The 22,420-nt window shown below is 41.5% G+C and overlaps 1 protein-coding gene across 1 annotated transcript in view; it reads right to left on the reverse strand.

Annotated features, from left to right (window-relative positions):
* LOC130112914 (protein sidekick-1-like) overlaps positions 1–22,420 on the reverse strand; it is a 329,381-nt gene that overhangs the window by 116,797 nt on the left and 190,164 nt on the right. The gene's annotated exons all lie outside the window — the stretch shown is intronic.

A 22,420-nucleotide genomic window follows, 5' to 3' on the forward strand; every position in this document is an offset into this window, starting at 1 on the left:
GTGCACAACGTCCAGTGGGGAAAGGGGAGGTGCCTACATTCAAAAACATGTGCTCACTAACTGTCCAGTGGGGGGGGGGGGGCATGAAACAGGCTTGTACTGTCTCATAAAGAATTTACTGTTGAGTGTTTCCTTTAATATAGTTTTATATATATATATATATATATATATATATAGATATATAGATATATAGATATATATGAGAAAAGCAGAAGATTACGTGTGTGTGTGTGTGTGTGAATTAATTGCAAAGCACTTTGAGCAAGAAAAGTGCTATATAAAATGCAGCTTGTTTGATTGATTGATATATATATACAGGAAGTCCTGGGGTTTCAAACTCCTGTACTTAGGAACCAACCTCCGTAAAGCCCATTATTTAAAAAAATCGAGTTACACATAATATAGGACAGACATAGGGTGAGGAGCTCGGACATGTGGAGGGAGCTGGGACTAGAGCTGCTGCTCCTTCTCGTTGAAAGGAGCCAGTTTATGTGGTTCGGGCATCTGATTAGGATGCCTCCTGGGCGCCTTCCTTTGGAGGTTTTTCAGGCATGTCCAACTGGGGGGAGACCCCGGGTAGACCCAGAATTTGCTGGAGGGACTACATGTCCAATCTGGCCTGGGAATGCCCTGGGATCCCCCAGGAGCTGCTGGAGGGTGCTGCTGAGGAGAGGGACGTCTGAAGTGTCCTACTTAGCTTGCTGCCACTGCGACCCGACCCTGGAGAAGCGGCTGATGATGAGATGAGATGAGATGAGATGAGATGAGTTACACACAATGGTTCGTGTTAACAAACGGACAGACTACTTTGCACGACACTCAAAACACTGCATGTTTTAGGCGGTTCGTCAGCCCGAGGGAGAACAACACCACACTGTCATCGCCATTTCAGGTCAGATCGCGTAAACATTGTTGTGTGCGTTGTGTTTTGACTTAATTTTTTTGTGTGTTTACCCTTGTAATCATGGCTTCAAAGCATAAATTTAATGCAAGTGATGGTGATGCATCAAAGTAAAGGAAAACGATCATGACTAAAACGAAAGTGGAAATAATAAAGCATTCAGAGAGAGGAGAAATGCCAACAAACATTGGAAAAGCGTTAGGCTACAGCCGATATGTGTGTTAAACTGTTGATTATCTTTTCTATCTAAACGGTTTAAGAAATGTTTCTTTAATTTTTTTTTTCTTATACACACATTCTCTCTCTCAATTATCAATACTGTACTGTAGTTACAATTATTATTATTACGACGTTGTTATAATTATGATGTTTTAGGTAAAATATATACTATATACTAAGGTTTACAAGATGGTTGTGAGACCAGCTATGTTATATGGTTTGGAGACAGTGGCACTGACGAAAAGACAGGAGGCAGAGCTGGAGGTGGCAGAGTTGAAGATGCTAAGATTTTCACTGGGAGTGATGAAGAAGGAAAGGATTAGGAATGAGTATATTAGAGGGACAGCTCAGGTTGGACGGTTTGGAGACAAAGCAAAAGAGGCAAGATTGAGATGGCTTGGACATGTGTGGAGGAGAGATGCTGGGCATATTGGGAGAAGGATGCTGAATATGGAGCTGCCAGGGAAGAGGAAAAGAGGAAGGCCAAAGAGGAGGTTTATGGATGTGGTGAGGGAAGATATGCAGGTGGCTGGTGTGACAGAGGAAGATGCAGAAGACACTAAGAAATGGAAACAGATGATCCGCTGTGGCGACCCCTAACAGGAGCAGCCGAAAGTAGTAGTAGTAGATATACTATATACTAAGACAAACATTTGACTAGTAGTAGTAGATATTTTGTATATACTAAGACAAACATTTGACTAGTAGTAGTAGATATACTATATACTAAGACAAACATTTGACTAGTAGTAGTAGATATACTATATACTAGGACAAACATTTAACTAATCGACGCTCGATATGAACTTTACGTAACTGTTCTGGCTTACATACAAATTCGATTTACGAACAGACTCAAAAACAGAACTCATTCCTAATCCGGGGACTTCCTGTACACATAATGAGAGAGAGAGACGGAGTGAGACAGAAGCAGACAAAGCGAGACAGAGAATGGGACAGACAGAGATTAACTGACGTTAAAGATGCTCCTTTCCCCCCTGCCATGCTAACTCTACTGCTGGGGAATGGCTTCTCCCCCCTCACGGCTCACTGAAACAGATAAAATGCTAAACCCCACCCTCCAGGGGCATGTTGGTGTGTGCATGTTTATGTGTGCGAGAGCGAGATAGGGTGAAAGAAGAGTAATGTGATCAGAGTTCAACCCTATCCTCTCAGGACAGTCAGAGATAGTGAACCTCAGAGGAGAGAGAGAGAGCGAGCAAGCAAGAGAGAGAGTGAGAGAGCGAGAGCAAGAGCAAGAGAGAAAATGTCCAACTCATTGCAGCCTCTCATTAAACCACCGTAGAATTATTAATGAGCCTAACTCACTTTCCTAAGTCCATAAACCTGTCCAGAAGTCTTGTAATAATGACTGTGTGTGTGTGTGTGTGTGTGTGTGTGTGTGTGTGTGTGTGTAGTTCAGCCCATCTTTAACAATATTAATATATATTCAGAGTAAAAGTCAGTAAAAGAAACATACCTGTTTAAGCAAGATTTACTTCGCCACAACCAGTTCACTATCCTCCATTTCCTCCACCCCATTCACTGAAATCCTTGTCCCTCTCTCTCTCTATCCACAACTTGTTCATTTCTCCTTGAATTCATGTGTATGAAGAGTAAGCGTGGTGATGTGTGGTTTTATGCATAGGCATTTGCTATGACTTTTCTCAATGCATCTTCATGCACTTCTTGTTTTTGTGTGCAAGTTGGAGCAACTGTGTTTGCTTTAGTTAGAATTTAAAAAAATATCTAATCTTGATATTGCTCGTCTAATCTCACAATACAAACTCAAACTAAACATTAGTCTTTTTAGAAGATCTATTTCCACTCACCACCCTCCAAATGGAGGCCAGCGTATGAGGTCAGTGACAGAATAGCTATAAAACTCTACCCTGAAGCTGGACGGGAATCGGATGTCTTGCTCATGGTCACTTCATTGTGTGAATTGTGATTTCTGGTTGTGTGTGTGAGTGTGTGTGTAACATGGTGTTTGCGCAGTGTTTATTGGTTTCAATTAGGAAATGCTATCTAGTTGCTGTCATCAGTGGCTCGAAGGTGTTGCTGCCACCAGAGCATATGAAGGTATTTTCATATTACAGAAGTGAAAGGAAAATGGACTTTTGTACCTTGTTAGCCCATTTACCCAGTTACATTATGCACCTATTTAAAAATGCATGGCAAAAAAAAAAAAATCAGTGTTTTACTTATTATATATCGAAATTCAATCACCTTAGCTTCTTCTAAACCAACCAACTGCATCACCAAATCTGGGTGTGTGCGAGCACAACATTTACACAAAAAAACAAAACAAAACAAAACATAAAAACCTGCAAGAGGCAAAACTGCAGGAGCCAACCAAATCCATAAGGATCAAACCTCTTTACATTTTGTCCAACTGTAATATCTTGTTTTATTTGACAATTTATCACATTATGGAAACAAGCTATACATTGAACGCTGTTTTATGTTCTTTAATGATGAGACTTGAGTGCTTTCTGTGTGAAGTTAGTCACCACTAGATAGCGAGTTTGAGCACTCGAAGTGTTTCAGTTGCACTGTAGCATGTTTTGCAGCTGCTTCCCTCCAATGCACACCACCATGCTCCCCAATCCTAAAATCAAAACCTGGGTCACGTCTGACATCTTTGTACTAGAGTCTGAGTAATTCCTTAAGTCTTTAAGGACAAGTTGTATCCAGTCTCAGTTCTTTATGATGAATCCATCTTAACCGCAACAGGTATCTTTCAGTCAAATTCACCACTAGCTGCTGATATTTCTTATGTAGGAAAAAAACAAAAAAAACCAAAAAGAACAACAAAACAGTTACAACAAAATAAAGTAAAACTTACTGCCAGGGTTAATGACGTGGTACAATGAATATCATTTGCAGTTGGCATTGTCCCTATTCATAAATGACGATAAGCACAATACTTTTACCGCTTGCACTGTTTTGACGATTCATATTTCTCATAAGCAATTCATAAAAGCAAACATTTTAAAAAGTAGCTTGTTTGGTTTTTTTTTAAAAATAATCGTATTCTTGCCATGTCTTTTGGGATAAATACTGAACATTATTTTATTCCTGTTACTGGTGAGAAAATTAAACTATGTGGAAAATACATATTATTGGTGATGATAAATTGAATTAATGTATAAAATTTTATATTAATCTCTTTTTAATTGAATGTTAAATGCCATACTCATAAATGTAGATGGTTGAATGAAAAAACAAAGAACACTCTTTTTAAGTTGGAATTTGGTTATTATTGAAATACTTTAAACAAACTGTGAAAATTCCAAAGCAATTGGAATATTGAAAATGTGTAATGGTTTTAATAATTGTAACAGAAATATAAAAGCTGTAATTTAGCTTTAGCGTTATCATTTTTATTTGTATTATTTGTTTTTTGTAAATATACCCATATGTAACATGTTAAACATTGTGTAACACCTTTGTTCTATAAAGTTGCATTCCAACAAATGAATAAAAGAAATGAAAAAATGGGATGGCTGCCACAGATAGTCATTGTATCATCTGGTTTGAGGATGAAACAGCTGTTTTCCATTACATTTGGAATGAGGAGCATCTAAAACCACAGCTGTTGAAGACCTAGATGCATTGCGAAGGACCAGAGTTTAGGAAAGCCATTTATGGGGATGCCAGATGACCATTTCTTGCAATGGAGGCCCATCGTCGTATCCGTTGCAATGAGGGTGCTGTACATTTTGGATATTATTTTGTTCTCATCCTAAAGATGAGAAATATGCCTCAATGCATGCTGGTAGCAAAATGACAGATGTAATTCTAGATTTGATCACTTGACATAGTCGGATAGGTTGAAAGAAAAGGGAAAAGGTTCTGGGGAAAGGAGTTGTACTTGACCAGTTGGGTGAAGGATGTGAGTTGGTTGTTATTAAGGTCTGTGAATGTTCTCATTCATCCAGGTCATGGTTATCCAAAGGAGTTGAATCAAGTGCAACTGGACTTGGTATATATCCGTGAAGACGTTTCGCCTCTCATCCAAGAGGCTTCCTCAGTTCGTGCCTTTCTGACTAGACCAAGCTAGTCTGACTGGCTGGCGATGAGACTCAGTATTTATCCTCTAGGACTCGTTGTCAGAGCTGTTGATGTGCGTGGCTCTTTGTGATCAGATGTTTACCAACGCCCGTCGCTAACAGAGCCATAGACATGCGTGGCTCTTTTGTGTACCGATGTTATGGCCGCGCCATCGGAGCTATTGAAATGAAGTCGAAATCACACCCCCAACGACCGTCGCGGCTAAACAAATGCAAATCAATAGCTCCGATGGCGACGGGCGTGGCCGGACATCGGAGCACAGGAGAGCCACGCATATCAATAGCTCTGACAACGACTCCTAGAGGATAAATACTGAGTCTCATCACCAGCCAGTCAGACTAGCTTGGTCCAGTCAGAAAGGCACGAACTGAGGAAGCCTCTTGGATGAGAGGCGAAACGTCTTCACGGATATATACCGAGTTGTTATTAAGGAATTGTCCAAGTTGGAGAATGCCCCTTGAATGCCTGACAGGGAAAAATATATTAGTTTTATTGATAGTCAGATTAGAGTTGTGCCAAATTAAGGTTAGTCGACAAAATTAGATGTTTTTCCTTAAGGATTTGGTGGGCTTTTATCCAGGCTTCGATTGTAGATGATATTCTTAGAATGGTTCATTTTTTTAACAGATAGACCCAGGAGAGGGAGACGTTTTAGCTGAATTGGGCTGCATAATTGTTCTTAAGATGATTTGGTGTGAACCTGAAGTGGACTGAGATCTCATTCAAGATTCAAGAGTTTTATTTGTCACGTATACACAAGTACAAGTCCCGAGTGCAGTGAAACGAAAATTAGTGCTGAAATGGACCAGAAAGAGAGCGGAGTCCTTTTTTAAGTCCACTTACATTGTGAACACAAGGATGACTAAGGAACAAGTGCAAATGAGTCTTAAGTTTATTTTCATGTGTGACCAGAACATGAGTTGCAAACTTGAGTACCAAACTCTGGTATATGCCATTTATGAAATTTATAGTAAATTTATGCCTATATTTTTCTGATAGCTGTTCAGCTTCAGACTGATGTAGGCTAGGTGTTCAGTAAAATTCATTTCAGTTCTTTGATTTAAAAAAAAAATACAAACAAGGAAATACCGATGCAAAAACGAAGCAGTAACCCTTTAAATTACAGGCCATTAACTATGTCTGGTCCACGGCTAATCTTGCAAACTACTGGACGTATCAGCCTAAAATATTTTGTGAATGGTTATGACTGTATGATGCTGAACCTCTCGTGGCTACAGTTATTCAAAATCGCCGAAAAACCTTTGTTCTCGCTATCGCCGTTCCCTCTCTTCATTCACTCTCTAGCTTGCTCGACCAACGCTGCCCACTATCGCTGACCAATCTCAGTCAACTGTTTGCATTCGTGAGTCACACCTATGGTTGACTTGGATCAGGGAGACGCCCTTGCTGGGCCTCCATACCCATTGAAGATACCCAAGAGCCCAGCACCAAAGCAACAGGAAAAAAAGGCCAGCAACGTTTTTACAGTTTTCATATGCTATTTCATAATTACATTCACTTGTGAGAATTTTTGAGGTTAGAAATCAACTGTGTAGATTTCGAATACTGGCAGTTTTATGAAAATTGATGGCGAATCAACAATTTGCTCCAACGTTTTTGGAGTTGAGAAGCGCCACAAACTGGTGACCATCCAGCCAGTCACACTCACAGACCCCGCTGTCAGCTGGCTGGAGCTCTCTCAAGAGACTATCTCGTAGACAAGGCTTTTATTTCCCTGCTGATATATGGTTTGTTTAACTATCATAACACAACTATCCATTATAAAATTAACGGAACTGATTTTAAGGCAAATTACTGTTTAAAAATGATATAATCTTACTCGTCAGGATCAGCAATGTTGATAAATGATATGAAGTTTTGAACATTTAGACTTGGTCCTCATTCATCAATAAATTTGTTCTTCATGGAATATTTTTAGCCCTGAAGTTTGCCTCAGAGACCAGTGTAGACCCTGGATAATCCTTGAATTTACACCAATTGGCTAACACTGATGTCTTTGCAAGCCTGGGTGATTGCTCGTTGTAAGAGGCAGGCAATAGGTGTTAGGGGGAGGGAATTACAAATAACCATCAGGCTTTGCTGCTGACTGTCAAAACAATCTTGAGAGCTAAAAAAAATTCCATGGATGTGTAAGAACAAATTGTACGTATGAACAATTGATGAATGAGGTGGTAGCATTTCCTGGATATGATTGGTCTGAAATTTACATTTATTAATCCTTCAATATTTCTTAGGGGGAACTCTTCTGTGTTCTTTGTCGATTTATTTTTTTTTGGGGGGCGGGGGGGATTTTTCCCAGTTTTTCTCCCCAATTGTACCCGGCTAACTACCCCACTCTTCCGAGCTGCCCTGGTGACTGCTCCACCCAGTGGCGCCGGCAGCCGTAATCCTGTACGCACCGTGCGCTATTAGCCAGTGACGTTAACACCAATCATCGGCCTTCAAATGTATTTGCGTCAAACGGCGTGAGTGGCTTAGGGTACAAACAAAATCACAAAAAAATGTACGCACAGCGCGCACAGTATTACGGCTGCTGGCGCCACTGGCTCCACCCCCTCTGCCGATCCGGGAGGGCTGCAGACAACCACATGTCTCCGCCGATACATTTGCAGTCGCCAGCCGCTTCTTTTCACCCTACAGTGAGGAATTTCGCCAGGGGGACGTAGTGCATGGGAGGATCACGCTATTCCCCCCAGTTCCCCCTACCCCTCCAGCAGGCACCCCGCCAACCAGAGAAGGCGCTAGTCCAACGAACAGGACACATACCCACATCCGGCTTCCCACCCGCAGACACGGCCAATTGTGCCTGTAGGGACGCCCAACCAAGCCGGAGGTAACATGGGAATTCGAACTGGCGATCCCCGTGTTGGTAGGCAACGGAATAGACCGCCATGCTACCCAGATGCCCATCGATGTATTTTTAATCATGGGATTTCAGATAGTTATACTAAAATTGGGTTTTTAAATGCGGAAAAATGAATGTGGGGTTTCAAATTCACTCTGTCAATTCTGATTAAATAAAGTATGTGCTGATAAAACCATGTGACTCCTATCAACTTTGATTTGAAGTGTCATTACTGAGTGTTAAGTGGTGCATGCATTATTCAGCAGAACTGATTGTTGCTGCCGAGCAATGCATCCCCTATTATTTCAGCTTGGGTCATTAAATGTATGAAATTCACACTGTCGCGCCAAAATGGCCTAAAATATGTGCTGGTAAAACCATTTCATTCAGAGATTTCCTGAAATAAACTTACAGTGTAGATGCATTATTCGGCAGAGGTGTATTTTTTTTACCTGCCGAGAATGGAGAGTCAGCCACTAAATAGTATTATTTATTTTTCCCTTAACTTGCCTTTACTAGCTTAAGCATCATTCCCACCATGAACTTGAAGAAATTATAGAAATTACGTCATGTTATGTTCGGCATTGGCATCGGGGCTGCCTGTCTTCTTCGGCCTGCAAGGCATACTGGGTATGAAGGCCCAGCAAGAGCATTTAGTCTCTCTTGACTCGGATCGGGAAGTGACATGATCAAAAGTTATGAAAATAATTTTGAAAATCCAAGAAATGCAAAAGTTATAAAGGAACAACTTCCTCTAGATTGCAGTTAAAACAGGAAGTGTTGCATATTCTTGCCCGATCAGAGTCAACCGTAGATGTGAATAGTGTATGCAAGAGTGTAAACGGTCTACCGAGCTTTATTGTATTATGAAAATAAATACAGGGTGAGGGTTAAACCAAAATGGTTACATAGCAAACCTTTTCTTTTTGGAAAGTGCAAGTTCATATTGGTGGCCTTCGTGTGAGGGTCCGCCTAGGAGGCTGTGCATCCACAGACTGATAGGCAAAACCATATTATTAGGTAGATTTTTTTTTAGCTTGAGTGTTGCATATTAAACACTTTTATTCCTCTATATTTCCCATTCAGCCGACTTTGGCGCTGTGAAAAAGTCTTGTAACGGCTGGAAAAACACTAATTTTTCTGTGTGTGCATGTATCTGTCCACTGCTAATCTCTCTCATACATACACTTCTATGCAAGTAAAACAACTGTCATTGCCAGCAGGTTTGTTGAAAAGATGGGTAGTAACTAAGAAATGACTAGCAACTGCAGAGTAATGACTGGTAATTACTAGGTTACAGCTAAGTTAAAATAGCTGTCATTGCAAATAACTGTTGTAATGATGAGTGATGAAATTACTAGTAATTAGAGAATAATGACAGGAAATTACTTGACAATATGTAAGTAAAGCTTTCATTGTCTGAAATTACCTTATAATTAGCATAGAACAATCTGTAAATGTAATGGCCAGTGTTTCCACTGAATAACCGAGTAGTCTACAAAGAACGAATAACAACATGGTATAACTTAGAAATTCACAGAAGTACCTGTAAGTGAAATTATGAATAAAGAAATTGTACTTTTACCAGTGAACCCATCCATCCATCCATTGTCTTAACTGTGTATCCTGCTCTCAGGGTCACGGGGATGCTGGAGCCTATTCCAGCAGTCATTGGGGGGCAAGCGGGGAGACATCTGGACAGGCCACCAGACCATCACAGGGCGTGCGCACACGCACGCACACACACACACACACACACACACACACACACACACACACACACACACACACATTCATTCCTAGGGACAATTTAGTACCGCCTATTCACCTGACTTACATGTCTTTGGACTGTGGGAGGAAACCGGACCCCCCGAAGGAAACCCACGCAGACATGAGGGAAAACATGCAAACTCCACACAGAGGATGACCCGGGATGACCCACCAAGGTTGGACTACCCTGGGGCTCGAACCCAGGACCTTCTTGCTGTGAGGCGAACATGCTAACCACTGCGCCACCGTGCCGCCACCAGTGAACCATACTTATGCTTTTAAAAAAGTCATGCATGTTAGGGTCAATACTCCTGTCTGTACCCCTGACCAAGGCAAAAGGAAAAAGAACTGGAGTTGGTCCCCAGGTGCTGTAGCTGCCCACTGTTCCTATACAAAACGATAGGTTAAATGCAGAAAACACATTTCATTGTAACCTACAATTTCATTGTAACCTACAATGACAAAATAAAGTGGCTTTCTTTTACTTAAAATGCCTTGGGTGCTTTTTGTCACTTCTATACTGTTGACCACTGCCCATGTCTTTTGGAGCCATTGGGGGTGAAGTGCTAACTTAATGGAGTCATACTGAGAGGGGAGAACAAACCCCGTGCTCATGACTGCAAGTGGCAACGTTCCTGTCACAAAGATGCTTCACTAACCTTAAGGCTACTGTCCCTGAAAACTGAATACCAGTTACGTTTCATCTAGGAGAGAGAGAGCGTGGGGACCAGGACTTAAATGTCAGTATCACACATTCAACAATTGTTATGAATTAAAATGGTGAATGAGTTAATATTAATAAGTAAATAAGTTAATTAAAATATGCTTATGTTTCACAAGTATATTTACATGAGAAATCCCTGCAGTATTATCATTTCATGACACAGACTTTTTTCTTCTTTTTTTTTAAGTATATCTCTGCCAGAATGCTACTTCCTGTTTGATTAGTGCCTTCCATCCATCCATTATCCAAGCTGCTTATGCGAATTCGGGTTGCGGGATGCTGGAGCCTATCCCAGCAGTCATTGGGCGGCAGGCGGGGACACCCTGTACAGGCTTCCAGTCCATCACAGGGCCGACACAATAACACCTAGGGACAATTCAGTATGGCCGATTCACCTGACCTACATGTCTTTGGACTGTGGGAAGAAACCGGAGCACCCGGAGGAAACCCACGCAGACACAGGAAGAACATGCAAACTCCACACAGAGGACGACCTGGGCACACTCGGGTCCAAAAACTTAGGGACAGCTTACCGCTTAGGAGCTTGTTGCAGCTGAAATCTGCTGGGTAAAAATAACTCAGGAACACAGCTTTAGCAAAGAAATGAATCTGCTAAAATCCGGATGTGATGTCAACCAAGACTCAAACATCAAAGACCTTTAACAGTTCTTAGACAAGAATAGCCTCATTTGTGTAGAAGGGAGGCTTCAACAAGCCAATTTGAGTTTCAGGGAACAACACCCTTGGGTGCTGCCCACAAAGGGCCGGTACTCAGAATTTTTAGCTCAGTATCACCAAGAAAAGGTCATGCATTCTGGAGTAAGGGATACAATAGTTCAGATAAGAGATACATGTTGGATTCTCAGGAGCAGGTAGCTGGTTAAATGGACTTTAACACGTTGTCTAGTCTGTAAAATGTGAAGCCAGCTCAGCAAGTTACTGCACCCTTACCGAGAGACAGAATCACTGAAGCTCCGCCGTTCAAAGTTACCAGAGAAGACTTTGCAGGGCCGTTACATGTAAAAGTGGATGGTCAGTCGAAAAAGGCATATTTCAAAAAAGGCACTTTTCACGTGTGCCATCACTAGAGCAGTGCATTTAGAGTTAGTATCGAATCAGACAATTGAGAACTTTCTTTTGGCGTTAAAAAGATTCATTGTGAGAAGAGGGCTTTGTAAAGTTATCTACTCAGACAATGTGAAGACATTTAAAAGAGCAGACCAGGATTCAAGAGAACTGTGGAAATCTATTAAGGAGACTAAGCTTACCGAGTTTTTTACTGAAAGAGGAATAAAGTGGAAATTTATTACAGTATGAGCAGCATTGTGGGGCCATTTCTGGGGAAGGCTTGTTAGATAAGTTAAAACGTACTTAAAAAAGGTCTTAGGTAAAGCCTTGCTGAACTTTGAGGGGTTGACTACCAAGCTTATTGAGGTAGAGGCAGTGCTGAATTCCAAGCCCCTCTCGTATGTGCATTCTGATGCTGACAAACCTCAGTCAATCACACCCACTCACTTTCTGACAGGAAATAAACTGACTTCTCTCCCAACAAAGACTGTGATACAGGAGACTCAATCGACCAACATTAACAGGGAGATGATGGTCCACAGGTGGAAGTACAGAGAGACTTTTGAACAGCCCGTGGAACCGTTGGAGTAAGGACTATCTAATGGAGTTAAAATCTGCTCACAAACGTGAGATCCCTACACCCACTATGCTAAAGCCAGGAGACGTTGTTCTTATTGGAGAGGACAACATGCCACATCAAACCTGGAAATCTGGGAAGGTTCGAGAACCGTTTCCTGGGCATGATGGACTTACTTGTTCACGTACTGTTCAACCTTCTAGAGGAAGTGTTTTGAGATGACCTGTTCAACTGATATATCCTTTGGAGATAGTTGAATAGAGATGAGTAGTTATAACTGTTTAACGATGAACTGTTATTCATCAGGTGGGAGGATGTTGTGAATTAAAAAGCTGAATAAGTTCATATAAATGAGTAAAGTTAATTAAAATATGCTTATGTTTAACAAGCACATTTACATGAGAAATCCCTGCTGTATTATTATTTCATGATACAGACTTTTAGTTTGAAGTGCATCCCTGTGAGAATACTACTTCCTATTTGAGTAGTGCGTTGAGTGAGTGATTTCTGACGATGCACTTAGATAATAAAAAATGAAGTTTGAATAGTTTGTGTTAAAACCTTGTTTGTATTTGCAACTGAAGAGTAGGCAAAGTGCTTTTGGAATGTCCAACACTTGTACATGTATTCATTAATATCTTCCACTACAACACTGTCGAGCAATTGTTGGTACTTATTTTCAGAACACACACACACACACACACACACACACACACACACATACAGTGCATCCGTAAAGTATTCACACCCCTTCACTTTCCCCCATTTTGTTACGCTACAGCCTTATTCCAAAATGGATTAAATTCCTTTTTTTTCTCATCAATCTACATACAATACCCCATAATGACAAAGCGAAAAAGGTTTTGTAGAATTTCTTGCAAATTTATTAAAAATAAAAAACGGAAATATTGCATGTACATAAGTATTCACACCCTTTACTCAGTACTTGGTTGAGGCACCCTTGGCAGCGATTACAGCCTCAAGTCTTCTTGGGTACGAAGCTACAAGCTTGGCACACCTATATTTGGGGTATTTCTCCAATTCTTCTCTGCAGATCCTCTCCAGCTCTGTAAGGTTAGATGGGGAGCATCGCTGCATAGCTATTTTCAGGTCTTTCCAGAGATGTTCAATGGGGTTCAAGTCTGGGCTCTGGCTGGGCCACTCAAGGACATTCACAGACTTGTCCCGAAGCCACTCCTTCGTTGTCTTGGCTGTGTGTTTATGGCCGTTGTCGTGTTGAAAGGTAAACCTTCGCCCCAGTCTGGGGTCCTGAGTGCTCTGGAGCAGGTTTACATCAAGGATCTCTCTGTACTTCGCTCCATTCATCATTCCCTCGATTCTGACTAGTCTCCCAGTTCCTGCTGCTGAAAAACATCCCCACAGCATGACGCTGCCACCACCATGCTTCACTGTGGGGATGGTATTAGCAAGGTGATGAGAGGTGCCTGGTTTCCTCCAGACGTGACGTTTGGCATTCAGGCAAAAGAGTTCAATCTTGGTTTCATGAGACCAGATAATCTTGTTTCTCATGGTCCGAGAGTCCTTTAGGTGCTTTCTGGCAAACTCCAAGCGGGCTGTCATGTGCCTTTTACTGAGCAGAGGCTTCCGTCTGGCCACTCTACCATAAAGGCCTGATTGGTGGAGTGCTGCAGAGATGGTTGTCTTTCTGGAAGGTTCTCCCATCTCCACAGAGGAACACTGGAGCTCTGTCAGAGTGACCATCGGGTTCTTGGTCACCTCCCTGACCAAGGCCTTCTCCCCCACTTGCTCAGTTTGGCTGGGCGGCCAGCTCTAGGAAGAGTCCTGGTGGATCCAAACTTCTTCCATTTACGAATGATGGAGACCACTGTGCTCTTCAGGACCTTCAAAGCTGTAGACATTTTTTTGTACCCTTCCCCAGATCTGTGTCTCGATACAATCCTGTCTCGGAGGTCCACAGACAATTCCTTGACTTCGTGGCTTGGTTTCTGCTCTGACACGCACTGTCAACAATGGGACCTTATATAGACAGGTGTGTGCCTTTCCAAATCATGTCCAATCAATTGAATTTACTACAGGTGGACTCCAATCAAGATGTAGAAACATCTCAAGGATGATCAGTGGAAACAGGATGAACCTGAGCTCAATTTTGAGTGTCTAGTAAAGGGTGTGAATACTTATGTACATGCAATATTTCAGTTTTTTATTTTTAATAAATTTGCAAAAATTTCTACAAAACCTTTTTCACTTTGTCATTATGGGGTATTGTATGTAGACTGATGAGAAAAAAAAGGAATTTAATCCATTTTGGAATAAGGCTGTAACATAACAAAATGTGGGGAAAGTGAAGGGGTGTGAATACTTTCCGGATGCACTGTATATAGTAGGTAAGAATGCTGGTTTGCCTGCCAGAGATTGGGGATTCAAACCTCTGTTGGGACAAGTCTCCAGTAAGAGTTCGTGGCTTAGACTCCTCATGCTATACAAGCCAACTACCTCAGATATGAGTGAGATTAACACAAATATACCCGCTAGGATGTCATCCAGGTTAACAAATCCCATGTCAGGTGTTGGGGAACCAGGTCAACCTGATGAGAAATGGGCTACTTGAACAATTCATTCATGGAAAAGGCCCGAGAACCTGGAACTGATGGAATGCTGCTATAACAGCGGACCCCAGGGGAGGGGCAATATGAACTATATGTGGGAAGTGTTGACCAGTAGGAGACCTACTTCTACACTGGCTGAGAGGCAGCTAGTGGCTTAATGCTCAAACATCAACAGAAGGAAGCTACTGTCACGACTTGAGATGAAGAGGCTTCAACAGGATGACTATATAATTCAGAACCCTAAATGGCCACCCAGTAGGCATGAGATCAGAGGTGGAAAACTCCGCTTCAGAAAGTAGAAGTACCAACCATGTATTTGCTCCACCCATGCACTAAACCAGCTGATTCTAATTAGCTGGTTTAGCCAGGTAGGAGAACTAATTAGTGACATCAGCTGGTTTAGTCCATGAGTGGAACCAATACATGGTTAGGACTTCTACTTTCTGAAGCCGGGTTTTCCACCTCTGCAAAGAGATACATGAGGACAGTATCCAAGCAGCTGAAACAATCCTACCAGCCAAGACAGCTGAAGCTACTGAGGTTCAAATGAGAATCATGGCCAGAATAAAGATAGTCAGCCCCCGGGCTCAGCTTCCACAACTCAGTGACAAAGTACCATAACAAAGCCTGCTTGTGGATGTGAACACAGGCTTATTATCTCAACTGCTACCATAAGAGACCAACAAGTTTGTACATACCACCGCAACCATAATCCTGGAGATGCATGGGTACAAGATTAAGAACACAGGTCACCAACCATACCCTCCATGAAAGAGAAGGCTGGAAGCCAAGATCAAAGCAGCATGGAGAGACGTTAGCCAGTTAACAGAGGTGCAGAAAGGTATGATTAAAGATAGGCCCTAGTTGAAGAAGTACAGCAGGATGTCCATAAGTGGTGAGAACTGAAGGGGTTGAATCACCAGATTGCAGGATAACAGACATACAGGACAGTTACAAGTACCTGGGTACAGGCAAATAGAAAACACGAGGAGTCAGCAAGGAGGCCAGCTAGTGCCAAATACCTCCAGAGAGTGAGGCAGGTCCTGGGGAGCCAGCTCAATGGGAAGAATAAGATCCAAGCCATCAACACATACGCCCTACCAGTCATCAGATACCCAGCTTGAATAATAAGCTGGCCAAAGGAGGATATAAAGGCCAGAGATATAGCAGAACATGGGAACTCCTCACAATGCACGGAGGGTTCCACCTGAAGTCCAGCAGCCTGAAACTGTACGGTAAGCGAAAATATGGGGCCGAGGGTTACTGAGTGTCAGAGTCACTATCGAGGATGAAACATTGAACATCCACGAGTACATCAGAAAGAGGATCCCCCAGGATGAAACTGCTAAGTGAGCACCTCAGGCAGCAGAGGACAGACAGTGCGGAGGAAGAAGATGAGGAGGTATCATGGAAGACCAAGCCCTCCCATGGGATATACCATCGACAAATAGAAGATGAGGCTGATATCGAGAATTCCTATCAGTGGCTAGAAAAGGCTGGACTGAAGGACAGCACAGAGGCTCTGATAAAAGCAGCACAAGAACAGGCACTCAGGACCAGATCAGCTGAGGCAGGGGTCTAGCACACCAGACAAGACCCAATATGCAGGCTGTGCAAAAACAGCTGAGAGCTGAGACAGTCCAGCACTTAGTAGCAGGGTGTAAAATGCTAGCTTGGAAAGCATACACTGAAAGGCATAACCAAGTGGCTGGGATAGTGTAGAGGAATTATCTGTACTGAATAGAGACTCGAAGACCCCAAGTCCAAATGGGAGAGTCTGCCAAAGATGGATGAGAATGACAGAGCTAAGATCCTGTGGGGCTTCAAGTTCTAGAATGACAAGCAGGTGCTGGCTAACTAACCAGACATTGTGGTGATAAACAAAGAAAAAGAGACAGCAGTAGTGATTGATGTAACAATCCCGAGTGACAGCAAAATCAGGAAGAAAGAGCATGAGAAGGTAGAGAAATACCAAGGGCTGAAGGAAGAGCTAGATCGGATGTGGAAGGTGAAATCCACAGTAGTCCCAGTGGCAATAGGAGCTCTAGGGGCTGTGACCCCCAAACTGGGAGAGTGGCTCCAGCAGATTCCAGGAACAACATCTGAGGTCTCTGTCCAGAAGAGCGCGGAACAGCTAAGACACACACCACCAGAAAAAGGGAGAGAGGGATATATATATATATATATATATATATATATATATATATATATATATATATATATACTCACCGGCCACTTTATTAGGCACACCTGTCCAACTGCTCGTTAACGCAAATTTCTAATCAGCCAATCACATGGCAGCAACTCAATACATTTAGGCATGTAGACATGGTCAAGACGATCTGCTGCAGTTCAAACCGAGCATCAGAATGGGGAAGAAAGGTGTTTTAAGTGACTTTGAACGTGGCATGGTTGTTGGTGCCAGACGGGCTGGTCTGAGTATTTCAGAAACTGCTGATCTACTGGGATTTTCACGCACAACCATCTCTAGGGTTTACAGAGAATGGTCCGAAAAAGAGAAAATATCCAGTGAGCGGCAGTTCTGTGGGCGAAAATGACTTGTTGATGCCAGAGGTCAGAGGAGAATAGCCAGACTGGTTCGAGCTGATAGAAAGGCAACAGTAACTCAAATAACCACTCATTACAACGAGGTATGCAGAAGAGCATCTCTGAACGCACAACATGTCGAACCTTGAGGCAGATGGGCTACAGCAGCAGAAGACCACACCGGGTGCCACTCCTGTCAGCTAAGAACAGGAAACTGAGGCTACAATTCGCACAGGCTCACCAAAATTGGACAATAGAAGATTGGAAAAACGTTGCCTGGTCTGATGAGTCTCGATTTCTGCTGCGACATTCGGATGGTAGGGTCAGAATTTGGCGTCAACAACATGAAAGCATGGATCCATCCTGCCTTGTATCAACGGTTCAGGCTGGTGGTGGTGGTGTAATGGTGTGGGGGATATTTTCTTGGCACACTTTGGGCCCCTTAGTACCAACTGAGCATCGTGTCAACGCCACAGCCTACCTGAGTATTGTTGCTGACCATGTCCATCCCTTTATGACCACAGTGTTCCCATCTTCTGATGGCTACTTCCAGCAGGATAACGCGCCATGTCATAAAGCTCGAATCATCTCAGACTGGTTTCTTGAACATGACAATGAGTTCACTGTACTCCAATGGCCTCCACAGTCACCAGATCTCAATCCAATAGAGCACCTTTGGGATGTGGTGGACCGGGAGATTCGCATCATAGATGTGCAGCCGAAAAATCTGCAGTAACTGCGTGATGCTATCATGTCAATATGGACCAAACTCTCTGAGGAATGTTTCCAGTAGCTTGTTGAATCTATGCCACGAAGGATTAAGGCAGTTCTGAAGGCTAAAGGGGGTCCAACCCAGTACTAGCAAGGTGTACCTAATAAAGTGGCCAGTGAGTGTATGTGTGTGTGTGTGTGTGTATGATACTATTACAAACAAAACAAGCAACATCTACTTTTAGTGAGATAACTAATGCTTCTCTTTCTTTATCTCCATATTTGTTTGTTTGGTATTTTAACTTGTTTCCTGCCAATCTCTATCTCCACCACCACCTGTCTGAATATTCTCTGTTTTCACTTTGTAACACTAGCTGGTAAACCTGCTATCCAAAGCCTGGCATATGTCATTTGGCGGAAATGCTTCGCTTTCTAATCAAGTGCACACTAAATGTTCCTCTTTCTGAAATTTTAACTTTAACAATGTCATCAGAACACTCACCCAAGAAAACAAAAGCCAAATCATCTCCTGGTTATTATTTGAGTTTAAGATCATATACACTACCGTTCAAAAGTTTGGGATCACCCAAACAATTTTGTGTTTTCCATGAAAAGTCACACTTATTCACCACCATATGTTGTGAAATGAATAGAAAATAGAGTCAAGACATTGACAAGGTTAGAAATAATGATTTGTATTTGAAATAAGATTTTTTTTACATCAAACTTTGCTTTCGTCAAAGAATCCTCCATTTGCAGCAATTACAGCATTGCAGACCTTTGGCATTCTAGCTGTTAATTTGTTGAGGTAATCTGGAGAAATTGCACCCCACGCTTCCAGAAGCAGCTCCCACAAGTTGGATTGGTTGGATGGGCACTTCTTTGAGCAGATTGAGTTTCTGGAGCATCACATTTGTGGGGTCAATTAAACGCTAAAAATGGCCAGAAAAAGAGAACTTTCATCTGAAACTCGACAGTCTATTCTTGTTCTTAGAAATGAAGGCTATTCCATGCGAGAAATTGCTAAGAAATTGAAGATTTCCTACACCGGTGTGTACTACTCCCTTCAGAGGACAGCACAAACAGGCTCTAACCAGAGTAGAAAAAGAAGTGGGAGGCCGCGTTGCACAACTGAGCAAGAAGATAAGTACATTAGAGTCTCTAGTTTGAGAAACAGACGCCTCACAGGTCCCCAACTGGCATCTTCATTAAATAGTACCTGTTAGAGCCTGTTTGTGCTGTCCTCTGAAGGGAGTAGTACACACCGGTGTAGGAAATCTTCAATTTCTTAGCAATTTCTCGCATGGAATAGCCTTCATTTCTAAGAACAAGAATAGACTGTCGAGTTTCAGATGAAAGTTCTCTTTTTCTGGCCATTTTGAGCGTTTAATTGACCCCACAAATGTGATGCTCCAGAAACTCAATCTGCTCAAAGAAGTGCCCATCCAACCAATCCAACTTGTGGGAGCTGCTTCTGGAAGCGTGGGGTGCAATTTCTCCAGATTACCTCAACAAATTAACAGCTAGAATGCCAAAGGTCTGCAATGCTGTAATTGCTGCAAATGGAGGATTCTTTGACGAAAGCAAAGTTTGATGTAAAAAAAATCTTATTTCAAATACAAATCATTATTTCTAACCTTGTCAATGTCTTGACTCTATTTTCTATTCATTTCACAACATATGGTGGTGAATAAGTGTGACTTTTCATGGAAAACACGAAATTGTTTGGGTGATCCCAAACTTTTGAACGGTAGTGTACATTTGTCTCCAAAAAGACCTGCAGAATCTACAATAGGTTTGAAGTCTGTATTGACATTTTCAATCACCAAGACAAGATGACTATTACCTTGTTTCTGATAAATGAATGATAGGAGCAAAACATTTTTCTTTTTACTACATTAATACTCTAACTAAGCACTCTGCAAGTGTTTGCACTTTTAAAGGATGTAGATCACAATGGTAAGACTGAGGGGAGCATGAGCTTTCAATTAACCATATGACGACTGCACTCTACATAAATTGATCAGTGTTTTCCGGCACTGCCTCATCTAACTTTTATTTATTGAGTTGAAATCAGCTAGAGTACAAGGGGATACTTTTCTATTTTTCCAAAAATTAAGTAGTTTCAAGACAGAGATGTTTTATTTCCATAGCCAATAATGGATATTGAGGAAAGGAGAAATGAAAATGGCTCTCACATTTGCTGTAAATGTAACTTGTAAAGACCTGGGGCGGGAGCATTCATTCAGTAACTGGAAGGTCGCTGGTTCGACCTCCGGCTTCTCCAAAGATCGTGTTGAAGTGTCCTTGAGCAAGATACCCCTAACTGCTCCTGATGAGCAGATTGGTGCCTTGCATGGCACCCTCCTCCATCAGTGTATGAATGTGTGTGTGAATGGGTGAATGTGAGGCATAGATTGTAACGTGCTTTGAATGGTCGGTAGACTAGAAAAACACTATATAAATGCAGTCCATTTACCTTTTTCTCTTTAGTAGACCATGCAGTTTTATTTTACTCTCCAATATCTGATACAATGTAAGCTGAAAGGATAGGATAAGTTTTCATACTAGTCTGTTTTGCTTGAGTCTTAACACATTTTCTGTTCAATGTGCAAAATGAGCATTTAAGTGCATTTTACAAAAAGATAAATTCCCTTCAGGGACAGCTAAAATGTTCAGAACACACTGAAAAACATAATATCAGATTACTGGAGACAAATAATATATAACAATAACATGCAAGGAAATACTTAAGAATAAGTGAATGCAAGTGTTGAAAGTAAAGAGGAAGAACTAAGTCTTTTTTACATCAAAAGATAAATGTATTGCAATTGAGCATTTGCTTTTAGAGATTTTGGGGTCTTAAGGTAGGGGGGGACATTTAATTCCAGAACAGATGATCGTTAATAGCCTAAATGTGAGTTATCGTTTACTGGGGCTTTGGTTGAGAGTTCAAGTCTTAGAGAGATTGGGAATGTTATTTTAAAAATAAGTATTATAAATGACCAAATATTAAAAAAAAGTGAATATTTCCTATTCAAAGACAAAGCACTGAATTGTTTTGGAATTTGATCTAAAACAGCTATCATGACCACTATCAGCTGTTTTTACTGCCAGGCTCTCCCATCTATCATAATTTAAACACAGTAAGCCAAGTGGCACCTCCTCAGTCCCTTTTCCGCTCTGCTTACTTGGGTTCTTAACATTAGATTGAGCTCCAACTCTTTGCTATCAGTAACGATTTCATTATACTAACTACTAACTTCAGCAAGTAGGTGAGTATATGTGGTACCGTGTGTCTTCAAGGCTGAGTCGACTGTGTTTCATTTCACTGCTATAAAGTTACTTCTGTGTAACAATGTATCAAAAAAGCATGACGATAATGTCCTATTTTAAACATATGTGATCTTGAACGCGCAGAAAGCGTGCGGGTCACAATTTGTGATGGTATAACACTCTGGTATAACACTGGCATGGTTTGCTTGGCTGTGCACTACAGTCGTCAGAGTGCATTGAGAAGATAATCGAGCAGCAGCTTGCATATTCCGGAGAAAGAAGACTGATTAACAACGTCATCCAAAAACAGTAACAGTGAGCAACACGGCAAGCCATATCAAACATTTAATTAAACCTAATTACACATTGGATTATGTTCAGCTTTGTAATTTAGCATCTACAGTACCAACTGCTCTTCCACATTCAACATGCAAGTGTCTCCTTTTCCTTTTTAGGCAAATTTCACACATTTCCTGTGCGTGCAGCATTACATTTGAATACTTGGTGGGCGGGAATGACAAACCACTCCAGCATTAATGGAAACTAGCAAATAGAGGGGTAATTACAGAACGCTAATGCGTTGAATGGCTGTTACTATAAAAATGCCAGTGGGAAAAAATATCAAATACAGATTTTTTTTTAAATGACATAAATATAAGGATCACACTTTTAAAGATAACTGTGAGCTGGTTTTAAAATCTGTCTAAAGAGTGACCTCAAAGATATACAAAATGCTGCACACATGCAATTAATATATGTTTATTCTGCTTGTGCTTGCATCATTCAAACTTCACCTGTCTTCTGAGAAGGAAGAACGAATTAGCATTAGCAATTCACAATATTAAACAAATAAAGGTTATTTGTGTTTCTAAAATATGGCTTCATATAGACTATTGGTTTAATATAGAATGGGGGGGAACCATGTATCTTTGTCTTTTAGGTATATTATGTTTTGTTTTTCTCATCCTTTTTTCCCTTGTGTGATTTATTGCTGGTTTAACCCAAATACCTTGGCAACTCATTAAATCTTGGTTATAATTTACTGCTGGCTCCTGTGACATTCATTTTTGATTACAGAAGACTCGTTTATGGATAA

This window comes from Lampris incognitus, chromosome 5 (genome assembly GCF_029633865.1).
Source record: "Lampris incognitus isolate fLamInc1 chromosome 5, fLamInc1.hap2, whole genome shotgun sequence".
In the NCBI taxonomy this organism is placed as follows: domain Eukaryota; kingdom Metazoa; phylum Chordata; class Actinopteri; order Lampriformes; family Lampridae; genus Lampris; species Lampris incognitus.